This window comes from Pan troglodytes, chromosome X (assembly GCF_028858775.2).
Source record: "Pan troglodytes isolate AG18354 chromosome X, NHGRI_mPanTro3-v2.0_pri, whole genome shotgun sequence".
Classification (NCBI taxonomy): domain Eukaryota; kingdom Metazoa; phylum Chordata; class Mammalia; order Primates; family Hominidae; genus Pan; species Pan troglodytes.
The window spans coordinates 71,766,775-71,791,629 of record NC_072421.2 but is presented as its reverse complement, the minus strand read 5'-3'; the positions used below and the strand labels follow the sequence as shown (position 1 = coordinate 71,791,629).

Genomic DNA, 24,855 nt, shown 5'->3' with positions numbered 1-24,855 from the left:
TTAATGAAAACATACAACATTCACAATAAAAAATATCCACTGAAGATCTCAATAACAGAATGCACCCAGGAACATGAAACAGAATTTGAAGACAGATCAACAGAAATTACCCAATCTGAAAAATAGAATTAAAAAATAGATTGAGCCGGGCGCGGTGGCTCAAGCCTGTAATCCCAGCACTTTGGGAGGCTGAGGCGGGCGGATCACGAGGTCAGGAGATCAAGACCATCCTGGCTAACATGGTGAAACCCCATCTCTACTAAAAATACAAAAAAATTAGCTGGGCGTGGTGGCAGGCGCCTGTACTCCCAGCTACTTGGGAGGCTGAGGCAGGAGAATGGCGTGAACCTGAGAGGCGGAGCTTGCAGTAAGCCGAGATCACGCCACTGCACTCCAGCCTGGGCGACAGAGCAAGACTCCGTCTCAAAAAAAAAAATAATAAAATAAATAAATAAAAAAAAATAGATTGAAACAGAACAAACAGCACCTCAGGACCTATGGAACAATATCACAATATCTAATATACATGTCATCATAGTCTCAGAATGAGAAAAAAAAATCATGCAGAAAAAAAGTTTGTAGAACAGCCAAAAACTTCCCAATCTGATAAAAGATAAATCTACATATTAAACAACTTCAGCAAAACCAAACAATATAAACTGAAAAGACACACCCAGAAATACTATAAACTGTTGAAAATCAAAGACAAAGGAAAAAATTTGAAAGCAGCTATTAAAAAAACAGCACATTACATATGAGGAAGCAATGATTCAAACGACGGCAAATTTTTTATCAGAAACCATGAAGGACAGTAGCAGAAAAATAACTTTAAAGAGCAACAAGAAAAAAATCCCATCAATTAACAATTCTATATCCAGTGATTGAAAATGTCTTTCAGGAATGAAGGTGAAATGAACACATTCCTAGATGAAGGGAAATTAAGACAATTCACCTCAAGCAGAGTGCTGATTAAATGATAAAGGGAGTTCTTTAGTCTGAAGGGAAATGATACCCAGGGAAAGCTTAGATCTTTAAAAATGAGAGAACAAAGAACTGGTTTAAAAAAAAAAAAAGACTTTTCCAGGAAAGCCAGGCATTCAGTGTGGCCCAAGTACAATTTACCTACCAGTTCTTTCAAAAAACAATGCTAAGGGAGACATAAAATGGTGCAGCTCCCAAGACTGTGTGGTAGATAGAGCTCCCTCTCCCCTCTCCCCTCTCCCCTCCCCCCTCCCCCCTCTCCCCTCTCCCCTCTCCCCTCTTTCCACGGTCTCCCTCTGATGCCGAGCCGAAGCTGGACGGTACTGCTGCCATCTCAGCTCACTGCAACCTCCCTGCCCGATTCTCCTGCCTCAGCCTGCCGAGTGCCTGCGATTGCAGGCGCGCGCCGCCACGCCTGACTGGTTTTCGTATTTTTTTGGTGGAGACGGGGTTTCGATGTGTCGGCTGGGCTGGTCTCCAGCTCCTAACCGCCAGTGATCCGCCAGCCTCGGCCTCCCGAGGTGCCGGGATTGCAGACGGAGTCTCGTTAACTCAGTGCTCAATGGCGCCCAGGCTGGAGTGCAGTGGCGTGATCTCGGCTCGCTACAACCACCTCCCAGCCGCCTGCCTTGGCCTCCCTAAGTGCCGAGATTGCAGCCTCTGCCTGGCAGCCACCCCGTCTGGGAAGTGAGGAGCGTCTCCGCCTGACCGCCCATCGTCTGGGATGTGAGGAGCCCCTCTGCCTGGCTGCCCAGTCTGGAAAGTGAGGAGCGTCTCTGCCCGGCCGCCATCCCATCTAGGAAGTGAGGAGCACCTCTTCCCGGCCGCCATCACATCTGGGAAGTGAGGAGCGTCTCTGCCCGGCCGCCCATCGTCTGAGATGTGGGGAGCACCTCTGCCCTGCCGCCCCGTCCGGGATGTGAGGAGCGTCTCTGCCCGGCCGCCCTGACTGAGAAGTGAGGAGACCCTCTGCCTGGCAACCGCCCCGTCTGAGAAGTGAGGAGCCCCTCCGCCCGGCAGCCACCCCGTCTGAGAAGTGAGGAGCGTCCTCCCTCCTCGTCCGGGAGGGAGGTGGGGGGGTCAGCCCCCCGCCCAGCCAGCCGCCCCGTCCGGGAGGCGAGGGGTGCCTCTGCCTGGCTGCCCCTACTGGGAAGTGAGGAGCCCCTCTGCCCGGCCAGCCGCCCCGTCCGGGAGGGAGGTGGGGGGGTCAGCCCCCCGCCTGGCCAGCCGCCCCATCCGGGAGGGAGGTGGGGGGGTCAGCCCCCCGCCCGGCCAGCCGCCCCGTCCGGGAGGGAGGTGGGGGGATCAGCCCCCCGCCCGGCCAGCTGCCCTGTCCAGGAGGTGGGGGGCGCCTCTGCCCGGCTGCCCCTACTGGGAAGTGAGGAGCCCCTCTGCCCGGCCAGCCGCTCTGTCTGGGAGGGAGGTGGGGGGGGTCAGCCCCCCGCCCGGCCAGCCGCCCCATCCGGGAGGGAGGTGGGGGGGTTAGCCCCCCGCCTGGCCAGCCGCCCCGTCCAGGAGGTGAGGGGCGCCTCTGCCTGGCCGCCCCTACTGGGAAGTGAGGAGCCCCTCTGCCCGGCCAGCCGCTCTGTCCGGGAGGGAGGTGGGGGGATCAGCCCCCCACCTGGCCAGCCGCCCCATCCGGGAGGGAGGTGGGGGGATCAGCCCCCCGCCCGGCCAGCCGCCCTGTCCGGGAGGTGAGGGGCACCTCTGCCTGGCCGCCCCTACCGGGAAGTGAGGAGCCCCTCTGCCCGGCCAGCCGCCCCGTCCGGGAGGGAGGTGGGGGGGTCAGCCCCCCGCCGGGCCAGCCGCCCCGTCGGGGAAGTGAGGGGCGCCTCTGCCCGGCCGCCCCTACTGGGAAGTGAGGAGCCCCTCTGCCCGGCCAGCCGCCCTGTCTGGGAGGGAGGTGGGGGGTCAGCCCCCCGCCCGGCCAGCCGCCCCATCCGGGAGGGAGGGGGGGGGGTCAGCCCCCCGCCCGGCCAGCCGCCCCGTCCGGGAGGTGAGGGGCGCTTCTGCCTGGCCGCCCCTACTGGGAAGTGAGGAGCTCCTCTGCCTGGCCACCACCCCATCTGGGAGGTGTACTCAACAGCTCATTGAGAACGGGCCATGAAGACAATGGCGGTTTTGTGGAATAGAAAGGGGGGAAAGGTGGGGAAAAGATTGAGAAATCGGATGGTTGCCGTGTCTGTGTAGAAAGAGGTAGACATGGGAGACTTTTCATTTTGTTCTGTACTAAGAAAAATTCTTCTGCCTTGGGATCCTGTTGATCTGTGACCTTACCCCCAACCCTGTGCTCTCTGAAACATGTGCTGTATCCACTCAGGGTTGAATGGATTAAGGGCGGTGCAAGATGTGCTTTGTTAAACAGATGCTTGAAGGCAGCATGTTCGTTAAGAGTCATCACCACTCCCTAATCTCAAGTACCCAGGGACACAAACACTGCGGAAGGCCGCAGGGTCCTCTGCCTAGGAAAACCAGAGAACTTTGTTCACTTGTTTATCTGCTGACCTTCCCTCCACTATTGTCCTGTGACCCTGCCAAATCCCCCTCTGCGAGAAACACCCAAGAATGATCAATAAAAAAGAAAATAAAAAATAAAAAAAAATAAAAAAAAAGAAGTGGTAAATTACTGAGTAAATATAAGACTATTTTTCTCCTCTTAAGTTCTTTAAAATATGTATGACTCCTGAAAGCAGAAACACAATGCAAATGTAAAACACATGGCAACTACTTAAAGAATCAGTGAGGGAGTATAAAGAGCTTTATATGGATGTAAGGCTTCTATGTTTTACCTGAAGTGGTAAAACACTGAATCTACATAAACTGTTAGATGATTGTTAGATATGTATTTATGAGACAATTAGAATGTATAAAAGATAATTAAGACCGGGCACGGTGGCTCATGCCTATAATCCCAGCACTTTGGGAGGCCGAGGCAGGCAGATTACCTGAGGTCAGGAGTTCGAGACTACCCTGGCCAACATAGCAAAACCCTGCCTCTACTGAAAATACAAAAATTAGCTGGGCGTGGTGGCATGCACCTGTAGTTAGTCTCAGCTACTCATGAGCCTGAGGCAGAAGAAGTGCTTGAACCCAGGAGGCGGGGGTTGCAGTGAGCTGAGATCGTGCCATTTGCACTCCAGCCTGAGCAACAGAGAGAGACTCTGTCTCAAAATAAATAAATAAATAAATAAAGATAATTAAAATGGAATATTAAAGCCTGGGCGCGGTGGCTCACGCCTGTAATCCCAGCACTTCGGGAGGCCAAGGCAGGTGGATCACCTGAGGTCAGGAGTTCAATACAAGCCTGACCAACATGGTGAAACCCCGTCTCTACTGAAAATAAAAATAATGAGCCAGGCATAGTGGCGGGCACCTGTAACCCCAGCTACTTGGGAGTCTGAGGCAGGAGAATCGCTTGAACCCGGGAGGCGGAGGTTGCAGTGAGCTGGGATCACACCACTGCATTCCAGCCTGGGCGACAAGAGTGAAACTCCATCTCAAAAAAATAATAATAAATAAAATAAAATACTAAAAAAATGTTCAAATGATACAGAAGAAAAAATAAGAAACAGAAATAAACAAAAATAACAAAGACAACAAATCTCAAATATATAGGGCACTAGAAACAACATCACTACCTCACTTAGAAAAGGCTTGACAAAAGCAAAGTTATGATTTTCTTGACCCTATCAGAGAACTGAAGTTACCGGAAAAAAAAATACAGAAATCTAAAAAAATGGTAGGTGCCTGCAGGGGAAAACAGAATCTGAGCATTTGATTACTGGGACAAATGCCATGAAAATCAATATAAAAGCAGGTAGAAAGATTTAACTAGAAATTACAATAAATTGCTAAAGGCCAAGTGTGGGCTGGCCTGAGAATAGGAATCCCCTCAGGTTTCAAATATGGGGGTGGGGTTGCAGCCACCTGCAGCTGTTATCAATAGGTAGCCACAGGAAAGATCAGAGATCACAGAGAAAGACCCCTTTGGTACTATCTGGGGGAAAGGAGTAGCAGCTATGGCTGAAAATCTGCCCCAATCTACCTTTCTTAAAAAAAAAAAAAAGTTTCACTCTTGTTGCCCAGGCTGGAGTGCAATGGCGCGATCTCGGCTCACTGCAACCTCCACCTCCCGGGTTCAAGTGATTCTCCTGCCTCAGCCTTCTGAGTAGCTGGGATTACAGGCATGCACCACCACACCCAGCTAATTTTGTATTTTAAGTAGAGACAGGGTTTCTCCATGTTGGTCAGGCTGGTCTCAAACTCCTGACCTCAGGTGATCCGCCCGCCTCGGCCTCCCAAAGTGATGGGATTACAGGCGTGAACCACCACGCCCCACCAAAAAAAGTTCTTCATTTACAGAAAAGATCATGAAGCATTGGAAGGGAATATAAAGCAGACCAAAATTCCCCAGAGGCCCGTCTCCTATCTCGCCTAAGAAGCAAAAACCTTAGAGCAATTTGCAGGGACACCCTGGAGTGGAAGCAACAGGGGCTGGGTAAGGAAGTAAGGAACACATAAAGCTTTAGCCATAGGGGAGGAATGGGAACAAATACTAGGCATTGACTCTGGAAAAGAAAGACTTATGACAGCCACACCCACGAGACCCAGATTCACAGTGCCTACTTAAGACTGAGTTTAAATTAGAACATTAGAGAACATGCCTCTTTTTCGCCCCAACCACAGACTAAACATCAAATAAAATTAAAGTAATGCACAGGGGAAAGCTGAAAACCACAGGCCTTCTCTAGAGAAGAGTGAAAAGGTGAAAACCCACGCCAAACAAGGACACAAAAACAAGGTATCATTATAGGGTTTGAAGTTTCTGATACACAGAGAGTAACCATGGTAACAACAAAACTTCAATCCCAGACCAACTCCTGACTAATTTCACAAAAACCTCCACGCTAATAGCCTAGATGAAGGAAAGGTGTGCTTATCGCAAAGAAAATACATATATATACCTCAGTATCTACTACTTTATATGTTTGACTCTCAACATTATAATGTATACAAAAACAAAGAAAAAAATACCATCTGAAAAGAATGCAATCTTGAAAACCAGACTCAAATATGAGATGCCAAAACTAACAGAAAATGAAAAGTAACTGTAATACCTTGTGTCCTTCTTACTCCCATTTGTTAGTTCTAGGTTTCTGGAGATGCTCTAAAAACGTCTATGTAGACAATCTTATAATCTACAAATAAAGATTTATTTTTTCCCTTCCAGTCTATATTTCCTTTTCTTGTATTAGGAGTGGTGAGAGAGGACATCTTTGCATTGTTCCCGATCTGAGCAGTATGTCCAGTCTCTCACCATTAATAAGTGGAGTCTGTAAGACTAAATGCAAAAGAAGCTATACATAAGCATTATACTCCAGTTGATAGAGTTGTTTCCAGTAAGGGTAAAAATCAACAATTCTGAAACAGTTATACCTGTATAATGGGATAGTACAATTATGTAAATGAATGGTAAATGTTAGGAGCCAGGCTCTTTCCTATTGGAGTGAGAGAGTGAGGACAGACAAACAAGGAGATATGACTAGAATTAACCATGTGGTAATGGATTAGTTAGAAATACCAGTATGAACTCACATTTAACTTAAAAAAATCGATAGTTACATATAAAAATGTGTATAAATATGTAGCTATATATGGGTTAGTATACATATCTATCTATACTTCCTCTGAGAAGAGTTGGCTGTAGAATACAAACCTATAGGCTGGGTGCGGTGGCTCACACCTGTAATCCCAGCACTTTGGAAGGCTGAGGTGGGTGGATCACCTCAGGTCAGCAGTTCAAGACCAGCCTGGCCAACATGATGAAACCCCATCTCTACTAAAAATACAAAAAAATTAGCCAGGCGTGGTGGTGGGCGCCTGTAATACTTAGCTACTCAGAAGGCAGGAGAATTGCTTGAATCCAGAAGACAGAGGTTGCAGTGAGCCGATATCCACCACTGCACTCCAGCCTGGGCAACAAGAGCAAAAACTCCATCTAAAAAAAAAAAAAAAAAAACCTACATAATAAATTGTTCTGTTTTCATACTAGCAATGAATGATCCAAAAATGAAATTAAGAAATCAATTCCATACAAAATAGCACCAAAAAGACTAAATCTTTAGGAATAATTCAACAAAACACCTGCAAGATTTGTATAAAGAAAGCTACACAATGTTGTTGAAGAAAATTTTAAAAGACCAAAATAAATGGGGAGATATTTCATGTTTAAGATGCGTTATTGGCTGGGCGCAGTGGCTCACGTCTGTAATCCCAGCACTTTGGGAGGCCGAGGCGGGTGGATCATGAGGTCAGGAGTTCAAGACCAGCCTGGCCAACATGGTAAAACCCTGTCTCCACTAAACGTACAAAAAAATGAGCTGGGTGCAGTGATGGGCACCAGTAATCCCAGCTACTCGGGAGGCTGAAGCAGGAGAATTGCTTGAATCCGGGAGGTGGGATTTGCAGTGAGTCAAGATCGTGCCACTGTACTCCAGCCTGGGTAACAGAGCAAGAATCCATCTCAGAAGAAAAAAAAAAAAAAAAAAAAAAAAGATGCGTTATTATAGCTAAGAGGGTAATTCTCCCAAAACTAATCTATATAGATTCATTACATTCCCTATCAAAATAACAGCAGGCTTTTTTCAGAAATTAACAAGTTTATTCTAAAATTCACATAAAAATGCAAAAGACCCTGAACAGACAAAAGTACAAATTTGGACAACTTCTATTGCCAGATTTAAAAATTATGCAAAAGATTTAAATACACATTTCACCAAAGAAGAATGGCTAATAAGAACATGAAATATTTCCTACTCCATTAGTCATTAAGGAAATGCAATAAAACCACAATGAGATAATTTTACTTTCACAAAAATGGTTTTAATAAAAGAAAGACAGTAATAAATGTAGACAAATATGTAGAAAATCACTAACCCTCATATATTGCTGATAGGAATGTAATGTAGTACAGTCACTTTGGAAAAGAGTTTGCCAGATTCTTAAAAAGTCAAATTACCATATTATCCAAAAAATCCTACATAAGAGAAATGAAAGCATGTCCGCTTAAATATTTCCACATGAATGTCAACAGACGCATAATTGATAATTGCCAAAACACAGAAACTACTTAAATTCCCATCAAGTGTTTAATGGAGAAAGAAAATGAGACATATTGACACAATTGAATATTATTTACAAATAAACTAAATGAAAGGCTGATACATATAATAATATAGACAAACCTCAAAATAATTAACCCATGTAAAAGAACTGAGACATAAAATACTATATGTTATATGATTCTAATTGTATGGAAGGTCCAGAAAGGGCAAATCAACATAGATGAAAGTAGATTAGTGTTTGCCTGGGGGTGAGGATGGGAACAAAGGTTAACTGTAAAGTGGTATGAAAAATGTTACTGGGGTGGTAAAAACATTACAAAACTGGAATAATGGTGTTAGTTGCAGAACTCACTAAATTTACTAAAAATAATTTAATTGTACCCTTAAAATGAGTAAATTATATAAGTTTTGCCCAAATAAAGTTTTTTTTTTAAATTGTAATGGTCTAAACACCACCAGTAAAAGGATGAACACTGTCACATGGAATAAAACACAAGCCAACCCACCTATCTATTTAGCCTACTTACCAACCTAAAAACCCAACCACCCACCTACTTACTGTGAAATACATACATACACAAACTATAAAGGCATACAATGATTAAAAGCACAAGGGTGGAGAAAGATACAGCATAAAACACTAACCAAAGAAATAGGTTGAAAATATTTATTAATATGAAACAAAATAGACATCAGAACAGGAAGGATTATCAAAGGATAAAGAGAAACCTCATGAAAAGACAGTTATTTCCCCAAGAACACATAATAATCTTACAGGTATACGCACCTAATCAAAGGTTTTCAAAATGAATAAGACAATAAATGAGATATGAAAAAACAAGTAGGCATATCTAAAATTAGTTTGAGATTTGAACACTGCTCTGTAAGAAATTAATAAAACAAGTAAAAAATCAGAAATGATATGGAAGGCCTGAACATTACTATCAAACAACTTCATATAATGATAGAACACTTTAAGCAACAACAGAATACATATTCTTCTCAATTATATGTAGCATTCACAAAGACAGATCATGTTTTGGCTTATTAAATAAACCTCAATTAATTATTTAAACATAGAAAAAAATACAAGGTGCATCCTGAGATCATACAAATTAGAAATGAAAAAAAAAATCTGGAAAATTCCCTCAAACAATTGGATATGAAACAAGAAACTTTCAAATAACACATAGGTAACAAACAAAGTCTCATGAGAAATTAAAACATGGATTGAACTAAAGAACAATATAAATACAATATATCAAAACATAGAGGATGCAGACAAAGCAGTGTTAACAGGGAAGTTTATAGCATTCAATATATACATTAAAAAATAATATCTAAAGTCAGTAACCAAAGTTTGTGTCAAAGGAACCAGAGAAAGAAGAGCAAAGTAAATATAAAGCAAGATGAAGAAAGGGAATAATAAACATTGAGAGCAGGAATCCAAAACAAAAAACGAAAAAACAGAAACATACAAAAGAAAGAAATCAATAAAACCAAAAGCTGAGGCTGGGTACGGTGGCTCATGCCTGTAATCCCAGCACTTTGGGAGGCCAAGGCAGGTGGATCACCTGAGGTCAGGAGTTCGAGACCAGCCTGGCCAACATGGCGAAACCCCATCTCTACTAAAAATACAAAAATTAGCCGGGTGTGGTGGCGGGCTCCTGTAATCCCAGCTACTCCGGAGGCTGAGGCAGAAGAATCGCTTGAACCCAGGAGGTGGAGGTTGCAGTGAGCCGAGATCATGCCATCGCACTCCAGCCTGGGCGACAAGAGCAAGGCTCTGTCTCAAAAAAAAAAAAAAAAAAAAAGCTGATTATTTGACAACACTGACAAAACTGAACAACCTCTAGCCAGGCTCACAGAAATAGAGAAGATATAAATCATAAGTACCATAAAATGATGCCAAAGACATTAAGAGGATAATGAAGGAATACAATTCTATGCCTATGAATTTGCTAAGTTACATGAAATGGAATGATTATGCGAAAGACACAGACTACCAAAATTTGCCAAGAAAACCTGAATAGCTCTATTTCTAGTAAATAAGTTAAATTGAAAGTTATAAACCTCCTAAAGATAAAAACTGTAGGCCTACATGGTTTCAATGGTGGATTCTACCAAACAATCAAGGAAGAAACAATATCAATTCTACACAATTAGTTCATTAAATAGAAGGGGAGAAAACATATTCCAATTACGAGGCTAGCATTACCCTCATCACAAAAGCAGAGAAAAACATTACAACAAATGAGAATTACAAATAAACCCAGACATTTACGTTAAAGTGGCTTTTGACAAAGGTACCAAGAACGTACAATGGAGAAAGGACAGCCTCTTCAGTAAATGGTGTTGGGAAAGTTGTATATCCACATATAGAAGAATCAAATCAGACCTTTGTCTCATACCATATACAGAAAAGAACTCAAAATGAATTAAAGACATTAGACCAGAAACTGTAAAACTACTAGAATAAAACATAGGGAAAATGCTCCACAACATTGGTCTGTGCAAAGATTTCATAAATATGACCTCCAAAAGCACAGACAACTAAAACAAAAATTTTAATTTAAAATGGGATTGCATCAAACTAAAAAGTTAACTACACAGCAAAGGAAACAATTAATTGAGTAAAGCAACAACCCACAAACTGGGATAAAATATTTGCAAATCACATATGAAATAATGAGCTAATATTCAAAATATATGGAACTCCAACAATTCAATAGCAAGAAAACCAAGAACCCAATTTAAAAATGGGCAAGGGACCTAAACAAACATTTCTCAAAAGAAAACATACAAATGGTCAATGGACATATGAAAAACTGTTCATTATCACTTGCAAATTAAAACCACAATGAAGTATCACCTCATACCTGTTAGCATGGCTATTACCAAAAACAAAAAAGATGTTAAGTGTTGGTGAGGTTGTGTACAAAAGGGAATCCTTGTGCAGTTGGTGAAGAATGTCAATTAATATAGCCATTATGGAAAACAGTACAGGTTCCTCAAAAAACTAAAAATAAATTTACAGATAATTCAGCAATCTCCCTTTTGGGTACATATCCAAAGGAATTGAAATCAGTATGTCAAAGAGATATCTGCACTCTTGTGTTCATTACACCATTATTTGCAATAGCTAAGATATAGGAGCAACTTACATGTCCATCATCAGATAAATGAATAAAGAAAATATGATATACGTACATAACAGAATACTATTCAGCCTTAAAAAAGAAGGAAATCCTGTTATTTGTGACAACATGGATAAACCTGGAGGACATCATGTGAGTGAAAAAAGCCAGGCACCAAAAGACAAATACCACAAGATCTCACTTATATGTAGAATCTAAGAAAGTCAAACTCATAGACATAGAGTAGAATAGTGGTTACCAGTGACTGGAAAAGTGAGGTGGACGGGGAAAGGGGAGATGTTGATCTACTGCACACAATGGTGAGTATAATAAATAATAATGTACTGCATTTTTCATAATTGCTAATAGATTAGATTTTAATTGTTTTCACCATTAAAAAACTGGTAAGTATGTGAGGTAATGGATTTAATTAGGCTGATTCAATCATTCCATAATATAAACATATATCAAAATATCACACTGTGCCCCAAATATATAATATACACAGTGTTTAAAAAAATTTAAATAGGAAACTACAAGTCAATCTAATGGGCATAAATAGAAACTTGTCAACAAAATATTTACAAATCAAATCCAGCAATATAAAAAAATGATAGGCCGGGCATGGTGGCTCATGCCTGTAATCCCAGCACTTTGGGAGGCCAAGGCGGGTGGATCACGAGGTCAGGAGATCGAGACCATCCTGGCTGACACGGTGAAACCCCATCTCACTAAAAATACAAAAAATAATTAGCCGGGCATGGTGGCGGGCACCTGTAGTCCCAGCTACTCGGGAGGCTGAGGCAGGAGAATGGCGTGAACCCAGGAGGCGGAGCTTGCAGTGAGCGAGATAGTGCCACTGCACTCCAGCCTGGGTGACAGAGCAAGATTCCGTCTCAAAAAAAAAAAAAAAAAAAAGATAATACATCACAATCAGCTGGGTTTCATACAAGGAATGCAAAGTTGGTTCAACATTTAAAAAAAATCAATAAATAAAATTCAGTATCAATAATTTAATGAAGACCGCACAATCATGTCAATACAGGAAAACGCATTTGGCAAATTCAACATATTTTCAAAATAAAAACTCCCAGAAAACTAAAAATAGAATGGAGGTGCTTAACCTAATAAAGGGCATCTATGAAAGACCTACAGGTAACATGCAGAGTGGAAAACTACTAGTAAAGTATGCCCTCCCACTCTGCCCTATTCAACATTGCATTAGAAGGCCTATAAAGCCAGAAAAACAATTATAGGGCACATACATTGCAAAGGAAGAAATAAAAAAAGACTCTTACTTGCAGAAAACAATTGTGTGTCTGGAAAATATCAAATAATCTATATTTTAAAAAACCTTTTAGGCTGGGCACGGTGGTTCACGCCTGTAATCCAGCACTTTGGGAGGCCGGGGGGGGGGGGGGGGGGGCGGATCACAAGGTCAGGAGTTCAAGACCAGCCTGGCCAACATAGTGAGACTCCGTCTCTACTAAAAATACAAAAAAATAGCTGGGCGTGGTGGCGGGTGCCTGTACTCCCAGCTACTTGGGAGGCTGAGGCCGGAGAATCGCTTGAACTTGGGAGGCGGAGGATGCAGTGAGCAGAGATCGTGCCACTGCACTCCAGCCTGGGCGACAGCGCGAGACTCCATCTCAAAAAACAAAAACAAAAAAAAACAAAAAACCTTTTAGAACAAAAATGGTGAGTTGAACAAGGTTGCAGAACACAAGGCCAATAAACAAAAATCAATCATGTTCACATAACAGCAGCTATAAATAACTGGAATTTGAAATGAAAAAAATACAAACAACACAATTTTAATCACAGCACCCCCAAAATGAAGTTCTTACATCATTTGTTAAATCTAACAAAATATGTCAGGATTTATAGGCTGAAAACTACAAAACATTGATGAAATAAATGAAAAAAGATCTGGATAAATAGGAAATACTAGGTTCATGAATCAGGAGACTCAGTGAGGTACAAATGCTCTCCAATTTCATCTAATAGATTCAATAACATATCAACCAAAATTTCAGCAACGTCTTCTTGTAGCTATTGCCAAATTTATTCAAAAATTTAAGTTAAAAAGCAAAGAAATTAGCGAAAACAATCATGAAAAAAAGGTTGAAAGTTCATACTACCTCATTTATAGACTTAAAATAAATACTTAGTAATACCATGTGGTATTGGAGAAACAATAAATACAAATATCAATGGAAAAGAATAAGCAGTCCAGAAAAATACCATGCAAATCTAGTTATTTTCAACACAAATGCAAAAACCATACAATATAGGAAAGATAAGCTCTTTTTGAGACCAAGTCTCGCTCTGTCGCCCAGGCTGGAGTGCAGTGGCACCATCTCGACTTACTTCAACCTCCGCTTCCCGAGTTCAAGCGATTCTCCTGCCTCAGACTCCCGAGTAGCTGGGACTACAGGCGCCTGCCACCACACTTGGCTGATTTTTGTATTTTTAGTAGAGACGGGGTTTCACCATATTGGCCAAGCTGGTCTCGAACTCCTGACTTTGTGATCCGCCGGCCTCGGCCTCCCAAAGTGCTGGGATTGCAGGCGTGAGCTACTGTGCATGGCCTGCAATCTCTTTAACAAAAGGTGCTGAAACAACTAGAGGACCACATACCAAAAAAAGTGACAACATATTACCTCGCTCATTCAAATATTAATTAAAATGGATCATGGACCTAAAGGTAAAAAGATAAACTATATGACATCTACAAGGAATAATGTGAAAACACTTGAGCATTTTTAGAAACTGTAATAAAGGTACAATATTAATGCTAACTGATAAACTTTTTACAGGAACTTAGGCAGTTATAAAACCACTTTAAATGTATAGTAAAGTAGAACAAACAAGTAAATATAGATAACAGGACTCAGTTTTCTTACTATTAGAGAAAGAAGTTTTGTTGTTGTTGTTGTTGTTGTTTTGAGACTAAGTCTTGCTCTGTCACCCAGGCTGGAGTGCAATGGTGCGATCTCTGCTCACTGCAACCTCCGCCTCCTGGGTACAAGCGATTCTCCTGCCTCAGCCTCTCAAGTAGCTGGGATTACAGGTGCGCACCACTATGCCTGGCTAATTTTTTGTATTTTTAGTAGAGACGAGGTTTCACCACGTTGGCCAGGCTGGTCTCGATCTCCTGACCTCATGATCTGCCCACCTCGGCCTCCCAAAGCGCTGGGATTACAGGTGTGAGCCACAGCACCCAGACTGTTTTGTTTTTTTTTTTTTTTGGAGACAGAGTCTTGCTCAGTTGCCCAGGCTGGAGTGCAGTGGTGCAATCTTGGCTCACTGCAACTTCCACCTCCTGTGTTCAAGTGATTTTCTTGCGTCGTGGCGCATGCCTGTAATCCCAGCTACTCGGGACACTGAAGCAGGAGAATCGCTTGAACCCAGGAGGCAGAGGTTGCAGTGAGCCGAGATTGCACCACTGCACTCCAGCCTGGGCAACGGAGCAAGATTCTGTCTCAAAAAAAAAAAAAACAAAAAAAATTAGCTGGGTGTGGTGATGGGCACCTGTAATCCCAGCTACTTGGGAGGCTGAGGCAGAAGAGTCACTTGAACCCGGGAGGTGGAGGTTGCAGTGAGCCGAGAACATGCCACTGCACTCCAGCCTGGGCAACAGAGCAAGACTTGGTCTCAAAAAATAAATATATAAATAAAATAAGCAAGTATGAGAGCTAATCTCAGATAAGAGTCAGATATCACTGTACATTCATGTTTACTTTAATGGACACATAGCTACATACATGTGTATGTAAAAATAATTAAATAGATCCAAACATTACTATGCATACATACATTTTCTAGCTTTCTGTTTAGGAGGTACAGAATCAGTGCTACCTCAGTAACTAAAAGGGCACTCAGTGCTCAGACCATGGTTTCTAAATGTATTTTTCAATAAAAAGTACCCGGGCTCCTTATTAAAATGGCTAAAAGTAAGGCTGGTGCAAGGAGAATACAAGATAAGCCTATACTACCTTGTACCAGAAAGTAAGCAATAGCTCCAAAAAAAAGATGTGGGATTATGTATAATTAACAAATTAATAATTATTCACGAATCCAGAATGATAGAAACAGATGACCAAATAAATAAGGGAGAGAAAAAAAATCTTCCTTAGAGAAAATTTCCCAAAAATAAATACATATATACAGGTAGATACCCCTCCAGATATGGAGGTTAATTCTGCTTCCCTTAAATGTGGACTAAATTTAGTAACTCACTTCCAAAGCATAGAGGATGGAAACAGAAAAACAGTAACTTTACAGTGGAGAAACCGGGCAACCTGAACTAAGTGATTAACAGTAACATCCTCAGTAATAAGTAATGCTAAAATCGTGTATATATATATATGTATGTATACATATATATGTGTGCATGTATGCGTATATGCATACATGTGTGCATGCATGCATATATGTATACATGTGTGCGTGTATGTGTACATGTGTGCATGCATGCATACATGTGTGCATGCATACATGTGTGTATGTATGCATATATGTATACATGTATGTATATATGTGTGTGTATGTATGTATACATATATATCCTGATATGAAGCTATGAGAATGGTATATCTGTGTGGTATTCTTCCCCAAAATTCATAATATCATTTAATCATGAGACTATATCAGACAAATCCAAATTGAGAAATATTCTACCAAATACCTAACCAGTACACTTTTTAAATCTGTCAAGGTCATGAGAAACAGGGAAAGACTAAGAAACCATGGGGACTATGATACTTTGGATTGCATTATGAAAAAACCATTCCAAACCAAATCATTTTTTAAAATTAGAGATATAAATCCAACAATATGAAGAAAATCACAATAAATATAATGGGGCTTCACAGTAAGTGAAAGACAGTACCAGACTAGACTAGAAAACATCATCTGGTTCTGGTAGGTAGAGAGCTAGAGAGAGCATCACTTTCACCCTTACAAATAAAGAGGGTAGGAGAATAGGAAAGAAGTTCACAACTTTCCTTGAATCCCCCAGAGACAGGAGTCTTACTGGGGCCAACCAAAATCTAAGTTGCGGTGTCCCAAAGGAATGATGAGACACACCCCCTGGCTTACCTGTGAAAGTAGATGCAACCAGACATCAGTAAGAGATCAACTAAAATGGTTGGTCAATTGGCAAAGGGTAAGTGTTAACTGGCAAGTGAGTATGAAGCCCAGGGCGGGGCAGCACAGAATTGAGAGGTCTGCAGACTATTCAGATATTTTCTCCACTAACCCATTCCAGAGATCACACAAAAGATTGATGACAGTCTTGAGAAATTACCCTCAAGGTACACACCGGGGAGAGGGGAACAAAATCTGTTTTGGGAAGGTCAAAGAAATCTGTTCAGATCCTACTCCATCTACAAAACAAAGTCCTTACTCAGTGGGAGGAAGGGCAACAAACACTGTGGCCATTAGGATAGTTGTAAAAACTCTGACCCTGGGAGAATGAAATAGAGAGAAAAAAAAAATTAGCTATGAAGAAAGAGCAGAAATACACAATGGGTCCAAAATTACAGCAGGAGGAAGAGGCAGGAGTACTGAGTATAACACAACCACGAGACCCCAGGACACTGGTGCCTAAAACTAAGCCTTAATTAATAAAACAACAGATAGGGCACACTCCTGCCAACCAGTGACCAGGCTAAAAATGTCATATAGCAACACCAAGAGGACCACTACTGAGAAAGAAACAATAATGTGGAAACATTCTCTGAGACATAGCACAAAGGGAAGACTTAACCTTAGGGTGACATTTAGGAAAACCAGAGGCCATCTTCCCCTGCCAAACACCTTGCTTGCGTCACAGGGAAAACTGAGACAGTTTCCTTGCCCTCAGCTCCAGAGCAGCAATGCAGAGGTTTTGCCCGAAGGGAAAGGCAGGCTGCAATAACAGAGTTCTGAAGGTATCCCCAAAATAAATGACTTAATTTGGAACACAATGGGGAGAAAAAAAAGCCTAAGGATGTTCCCAATAACAATAGAGGTTTGGGTGGTAAGCTATTAAGAGAAGATTAGTAACTACTTGAGAGCAACAAGCTATAGAAACACCAGCTAGAAGACAGCCAGAGAGACCCAGAGAAAAAGACAAATAAGAGCCTACCTGGGATCTGAGCCAACCTCAAAGGTTGGTCTCAAATACTATCTCTATAAAAGGGCCCAAATTTGGATCACATAGTTCGGCAATTTATGCCCCTGGACATGGTCAAAACCAACAGAGTAATCAGTCTGAAATTAGTGCAAACTAATGATTAGGTGAGATAACAGAGGCTGACAGATTAACAGAGAAATTAGAAAAAGACACTGAAAGACAGCCCTGCTAAAACCAGTCATTCCATAGTGACTATGCTTATTCCCAAAGCTGTCCCACTAAAGAGGGACACCAAAGGATGTACACTGTAGGTTAAAAAAACACATCACAGCCAGGCGCGGTGGCTCACACCTGTAATCCTAGCACTTTGGGAGACTGAGGCGGGTGGATCACCTGAGGTCAAGAGTTCGAGTCCAACCTGGCCAACACGGTGAAACCTCCTCTCTACTAAAAATACAGAAATTAGCCAGGCATGGTGGCGGGCACCTCTAATCCCAGCTACTCTGGAGGATGAGGCAGGAGAATCGCTTGAACCCAGGAGGCGGAGGTTGCTGTGAGCCGAGATCGTGCCATTGCACTCCAGCCTGGGCAACAGAGCAAAAACTCCGTCTCAAAAAAAAAAAACAAAAAAACAACAACAACAACAAAAAAACACTATAAGTTCTAGCAAATAACTAAACAAAGAAGTAAACAATACCAACGAGCCCCACAGTAGAGGAGGGGGTAGCAGTATCCAGAAATCACTGCAATATATTATCTAAAATTTGTAGGTTTCAGCAAAAAGTATGAGGTATTTTTTTTTAAAAAGTGAGATTCATATAAGAAACCAAAAAGCAAGTAACAGAAAAATGCCTTGAGAAGGTGATATAGAGTTTACATTTGAGGCCCAAGACTGTTATACTTAAAAAGGCCTGCCTTCAAGGATGGCCCTTAGCTGGCATCTGAGAACCTGGATTTCAAGAGAGTTGCCACTATTCCCTGATAAGAATGGCTCACTGTGGCTAAACTGTATAAACAATGGGGTTTGTGCTGAACACCTGCTTTCCTTCCGCAAGCCTGGAATTTTGCTATGTGCTAGGCAAAGGGTGCCTGCATGACCAGCCCCCAATAAAAGCTATGGTCACTGAGCCTCTAATGAGCTTCCCTAGTAGACAACACTTCATATGTGTTCTCAGAATGCATTCCTGGAGAAATGAGGTATGTCCTGTGTGACCATACTTGGAAGAGAACACTTGGAGGCTTGCACCTGGCTCTAACAAACTTTAGCCCCAGACATCTTTTCCCTTCGCTGATTTTGCTTTGTATCCTTTCACAGGAATAACTCATATCCATGAGTACAATTATATGCCAGTCCTGTGGGTCCTTGCAAATCACTGAAACTACCCTTGTGCTGGGGCTCGCCAACGCAAAAGCACAGATCTCAAACACAGCAGACAAAGACATCAAGGAAGCTAATACAAACATGTTCAGAGAACTAAAGAAAACCACACTTGAAGTAATGTGCCAGGCGCAATGGCTCACGCCTGTAATCTCAGCACTTTGGGAGGCCGAGGCGGGTGGAACACCTGAGGTCAGGAGTTCAAGACCAGCCTGGCCAACATGGTGAAACCCTGACTCTACTAAAAATACACACAAAAAAGAAAAAATATTAGCCAGGCCTAGTGGCAGGTGCCTGTAATTCCAGCTACTCAAGAGGCTGAGACAGGAGAATCGCTTGAACTGGGGAGGTGGAGGTTGTGGTGAGCCGAGATCGCACCACTGCACTCCAGCCTGGATGACAGAGCAAGGCTCCATCTCAATCAAACAAAAAAACCCCAAGACCCTAGCAGGCAGAGACACAAGCAGCTGGACGTTGAAAGGAACACAGCAGCAACAGAAGACACAAGCGGCTGGACGTCAAGAGGACGTCAAGGGGAGGATGCCAGTGGAAGAGCACACCAACAGATGCTGGCAGGCCATCAAATGACCGGTTGAATGACGTGGAGTTTGGCCTGGGCAGTCGGAGGAGAGCCTGGGCAACCAAGCAGCCTAACGCCAGGGGAAAACCCTATCTCTTCTGGCAACCCCATCTGTTGGAGCTACTTCCACTCAATAAAACCTTGCACTCAAGCCCACGTGTGATCCAATTCTTCCAGTACAACAAGGCAAGAACCCCAGGATACAGAAAGTTCTCTGTCCTTGCCATAAGGCAAGGGGTTTAATTGAGCTGACTAACACAAGCCACCTATGGACGGCTAAACTAAAAGAGCACCCTGTAACAAATGCCCACTGGGGCTTCAGCTGTAAACATTCACTCCTAGAGGGCCGGGTGCAGTGGCTCCTGCCTGTAATCCCAGCACTTTGGGAGGCTGGGGCAGGTGGATCACGAGGTCAGGAGTTCAAGGCCAGCCTGACCAACATGGTGAAATCCTGTCTCTACTAAAAATACAAAAATTAGCCAGGCGTGGTGGCACACGCCTGTAATCCCAGCTATTTGGGAGGCTGAGCAGGAGAATCACCTGAACCTGGGAGGCGGGGGTTGCAATGATCCGAGATCGCACCACTACACTCCAGCCTGGGCAACAGAGTGAGTCTCCATCTCAAAAAACAAAAACAAAATTCAACCCTAGACACTGCCGTGGGGTCAGAGCCCCGCAGCCTGCCTGACTGCATGCTCCACCTAGAGGTTTGAGCCAGCAGGCACTGAAGAAGCAATCCACACCCTCATCGCGTGCCCTGCGAGGGGAACAAGGGAACTTTTCCTGTCTCACTTCCAGCAGGGGAAGAACATACAACCATTTTGAAATACATAACAGCATTCTGTTCATATCAAGGCCTCCACTCAAGACAAACTACTTAATTAGAGCCTAACTGACCTAGAGAAAGGGAAATACCCATTACCTGCCCCTCTAGCCTTTCTCTTGGGGTAAAGGAACTACCCAACTCAGCCCCCTCTAGCCATCATATCCCATATAAGTGGAGGATAGAGAAGACTGAGAAGCAGTTGCAAAGTTCGCAGCCCAGGAGCACAGGCTAAGAATTAATCATAGGTATACAGAACATTTCCACTTACCATACATCTTACCACCACATCACTAAAGGCCTGTGTACCGAAGTTCCTTTTACTCAATACATCATGTCTGGCTTTCAAAAAAAAAAAAAAAAAATTACAAGGCATTTTAAAAAGTAAAAAACATTGCTTGAAGAGAAATAGCAAGCATCAGTACCAGACAGATATGTCATGGGTGTTGAAATTATCACACTGGAAATTTAAAATAACTCCGATTTGATTAACATACTAAGGGCTCTAAGGAAAAAAGTAGACAATATGCAAAAATACATGTGTAATGTAAGCAGAGATGCAGAAAGAATCAAAAACAAATGCTAAAGATCTAAAACACTACAACAGCAATGAAGAATGACTTTGATAGACTCTGTACACTGGACACAGCTGAGGAAAAGAATCTCTGAACTTGAGGATATGTCAATAAAAACTCTCAAAACTAAAAATCAAAAAGAAATGACTAAAAAAAAAAAAGAACAACAACAACAACAACCGGCCAGGCGCGGTGGCTCACGCCTGTAATCCCACCACTTTGGGAGGTTGTGGCAGGTGGATCACGAGGTCAGGAGTTCAAGACCAGCCTGACCAAGATGGTAAAACCTCGTCTCTACTAAAAATACACAAATTAGCTGGGTGTGGTGGCAGGCGCCTGTAATCCCAGCTACTCAGGAGGCTGAGGCAGAGAATTGCTTGAACCTGGGAGGCAGAGGTTGCAGTGAACTGAGATCGTGCCACTGTACTCCAGCCTGGGCAACAGAGTGAGACCCCGTCTCAAAAAAAAAAAAAAAAAAAGAACAGAATATTGAAGAACCGTGCAACAACCATAAAAGGTGTAACATGCATGTAACTGGAATAACAGAGGAGAAAAAATGGAAAAGAAGTAGTATTTGAAGCAATAATGATGGAGAATTTTCCCCAAATTAATGTCAGACACCAAACTACAAATTCAGGAAGCTAAGAGAACACCAAACAATATAAATGCCAAAACAAACAAACAAAACTACACCTAGGCATATCCTACTCAGCCTGCAGAAAATCAAAGATATAGGAAAAAATCTTCAAAGAAACCGCCCAGTGGAGAAAAAAACACCTTACCATAGAGGAGTAAAGATAATTATATCTGACATCTCAGAAAACATGCAAGCAAGAAGACTGAAATACTTAAGAGTTTTTAGAGAGAGAGGAAAAAAAAAAAACCTAGAATTCTGTACCTGCAAAATCATCCTTCAAAACTAAAGGAGAAATACTCTTTCTCAGACAAAAACAAATTGAAGGAATTTGTTGTAAGTAGATCTAGCTTGTCAGAAACATTTTTCAAAAAAAGTTCTTCAGGGAAAAGGAAAACTATATAGCTCAGAAACTCAGATCTACATAAAGAAAGGAAGAAGAATTTCTTCTTGATCAGAAAAGGAATAAGTGAAGCTATTATAAAAACTTTAATTATTTTATTCTTAATTAATCAGTTAAGTTTGTTCAAAATAAGAAGACTAACAATATATTCAATGATTATAGTTTATGTATATATGAAATGAATGATAGCAAAGACACAAGGGAGAAAAAAGAGGAATTAGAACTATTTTGTTATTAAAAAGTACTTGCACTATCAATGCAGTAATGCAGTGTTACTTCAAAATGGACTTGTAAATATATATTGCAAGCTCTAGGGCAACCACTAAAAAAGGTAAAATAGACCAAATAGACCAATACCTTGAAAGAAACAAGGTGCCAAAACTCACAGAGAAGGAGAAAATAATATACACTATGAACACGTGGGGTTTATATCAGGTATACAAGACTGGTTCAACATTTGAAAATCTACTAATGCAATCCATAATATCAGCAGGCTAAAGAAGAAAAACCACATGATCATTTAAATGGATGGAGAAAAAGCATTTCACAAAACCCAACTCCCATTCATAGTAAAAAACAACTCAGCAAACTTGGAATAGAGGGGAACTTCCTTAACTTTATAAAGAACTTAACAACTAACAACATACTTAAAGGTAAGAAACTGGCTGGGCACAGTGGCTCACGCCTGTAATCCCAGCACTTTGGGACGCAGAGGCAGGCGGATCACCTGAGGTCAGGAGTTCGAGACAAGTCTGGCCAACATAGTGAAACCCTGTCTCTATTAAAAATTTAAAAATGAGCTGGGTGTGGTGGCAGGCACCTGTAATCCCAGCTACTAGGGAGGCTGAGGCAAGAGAATCGCTTGAACCCAGGAGGCAGAGGTTGCAGTGAGCCAAGATCGTGCCATTGCACTCCAGCCTGGATAACAAGAGTGAGACTCCATCTCAAAAAAAAGAAAAAAAAAAAAAGGTAAGAAACTGAACACCTTTCCATTAAGATCAAGAACAAGGCAAGCATGTCTCCTCTCACCGCTCCTTTCCAATATTGTACTGGAAGTCCTACCTAATGAAATAGGACAAAAAAAAAAGGAAATAAAAGGTACACACATTGGGAGGGAAGAACTCACACTGTCTTTGTTCACAGATAACATGATCATCTATGTAGACATTCCAAAACAATCAACCAAAAAAAACCAAGGTTCATATTTAGTAGCAAGGCCGGGCGCGGTGGCTCATGCCTGTAATCCCAGCACTTTGGGAGGCCGAGGTGGGGGGATCACCTGAGGTCGGGAGGTCGAGACCAGCCTGACCAACATGGAGAAACCCTGTCTCTACTAAAAATACAAAATTAGCCAGGCGTGGTGGCACATGCCTGTAATCCCAGCTACTAGGGAGGCTGAGGCAGGAGAATCACTTGAACCTGGGAGGCGGAGGTTGTGGGGCGCCGAGATCGCGCCATTGCACTCCAGCCTGGGCAATAAGAGTGAAACTCCGTCTCAAAATATATACACACACACACACACACACATACAGTAGCGAATTGCTTCCCAATATACCAGCAATGAACAGGTGGAATTAAAAACAAAATAGCATATACACTAGCAGCCCCAAAAATGAAATATTTAGGTATAAATCTACCAAAATACATACAAGATCTATATGAAAAAAAAAAAACTACAAAAGTCTAATGAAAGAAAAAAAAATTACACAAATGGAGAGATATTCTATGTTTGTGGATACAAAGACAATACTGTCAAGATGTCACTTCTTCCCAACTTCATCTACAGATTTCATGCAATTCCAAACTCCCAGCATATTTGTGGATATCAGCAAACTGATTGTGAATTTTATATGGAGAGCCAAAAGACTCAAAATACCCATCACAATATTGAAGGGGAAATAATAAAGTCACTGCACCAGGCACAGTGGCTCACGCCTGTAATCCCAGCACTTTGGGAGGCCAAGACGGGCAGATCACTTGAGGTCAGGAGTTCGAGGCCAGCCTGGCCAACATGGTAAAAGCCCGTCTCTACTAAAAATACAAAAATTAGTTGGGCGTGGTGGTGTGTGCCTGTAATCCCAGCTACTTGGGAGGCTGAGGCAGGAGAATCGCCTGAATCCAGGAGGCAGAAGTTGCGGTGAGCCAGGATTGTGCCACTGCACTTCAGCCTGGGCAACAGAGCGAGACTCAGTCTCAAAAAAAAAAAAAAAAGAATAGTCACTGCTTGACTTCAAGACTTAATAAAAAGCTATGGTAATCCAGACAGTGTGAAATTGGTGAAGGAATGGATAAATGGATCAATGGAACAGAATAAAGAGCCCAGATAGAGACATAAATATAGTCAACTAATCGTTGAGAAAGAAGCAAAGGCAATACAACGGAGCAACAAATAGTGTTGGAATAGCTGAATATCCAAATGCCAAAAAATGAATCTAATACAAACTTTACACCCTTCACAAATATTAATTCAAAAGGGATGCCAGACCTAAATGTAAAATGCAAAACTGTAAATAGAACTCCAACATTTGAGAAAATCTAGACATCACTGGGTATGGCAATTACTTTCTAGATACAATACCAAAAGCATAATCCATAAAAGAAATCATTGACAAGCTAAATGTTATTAAAATTAAAAAAAAATTACTCCACAAAAGACACCATTAAAATATGAAACAATAAGTCAAAAAAAATCTGCAAAACACACAACTGATAAAGGACTGTTACCTAAAACATACAGACAGCACTTAAAACTCAATAAATAACCCAATTTTTAAAATGGACAAAAGATCTCAACAGAAATCTCGACAGAGAACATATACAGATGGTAAATAAGAACATGAAAACATGCTCAACTTTGTATGTCATTAGGGAGTTGCAAATTAAACAGTCCCATTGCACACCTATTAGAATGGTGAAAATCCAAAACACTGGTAACACCAAATGCTGTTGAGATTGTGGAGCAACAGGAACTCTCATTCATGGCTGGTGGGAATGCATCAACAGTACAGCAATTTTGGAAGACAGTTTCGTGGTTTCTCACAAAACTAAATATACTCTTACCATATGAACCGGCAGTCATACTCCTTGGTTTTTTGTTTT

General features: G+C 42.0%; 1 long non-coding RNA gene across 1 annotated transcript in view; it reads right to left on the bottom strand.

The window, feature by feature from the left end:
- Window positions 1-24,855, bottom strand: part of LOC107971130 (uncharacterized) — a 62,547-nt gene that overhangs the window by 23,612 nt on the left and 14,080 nt on the right. The window contains exon 3 of the long non-coding RNA XR_010154813.1: window positions 20,416-20,486. This is a non-coding gene — a long non-coding RNA (uncharacterized LOC107971130). The remainder of the gene's footprint in view (window positions 1-20,415; window positions 20,487-24,855) is intronic.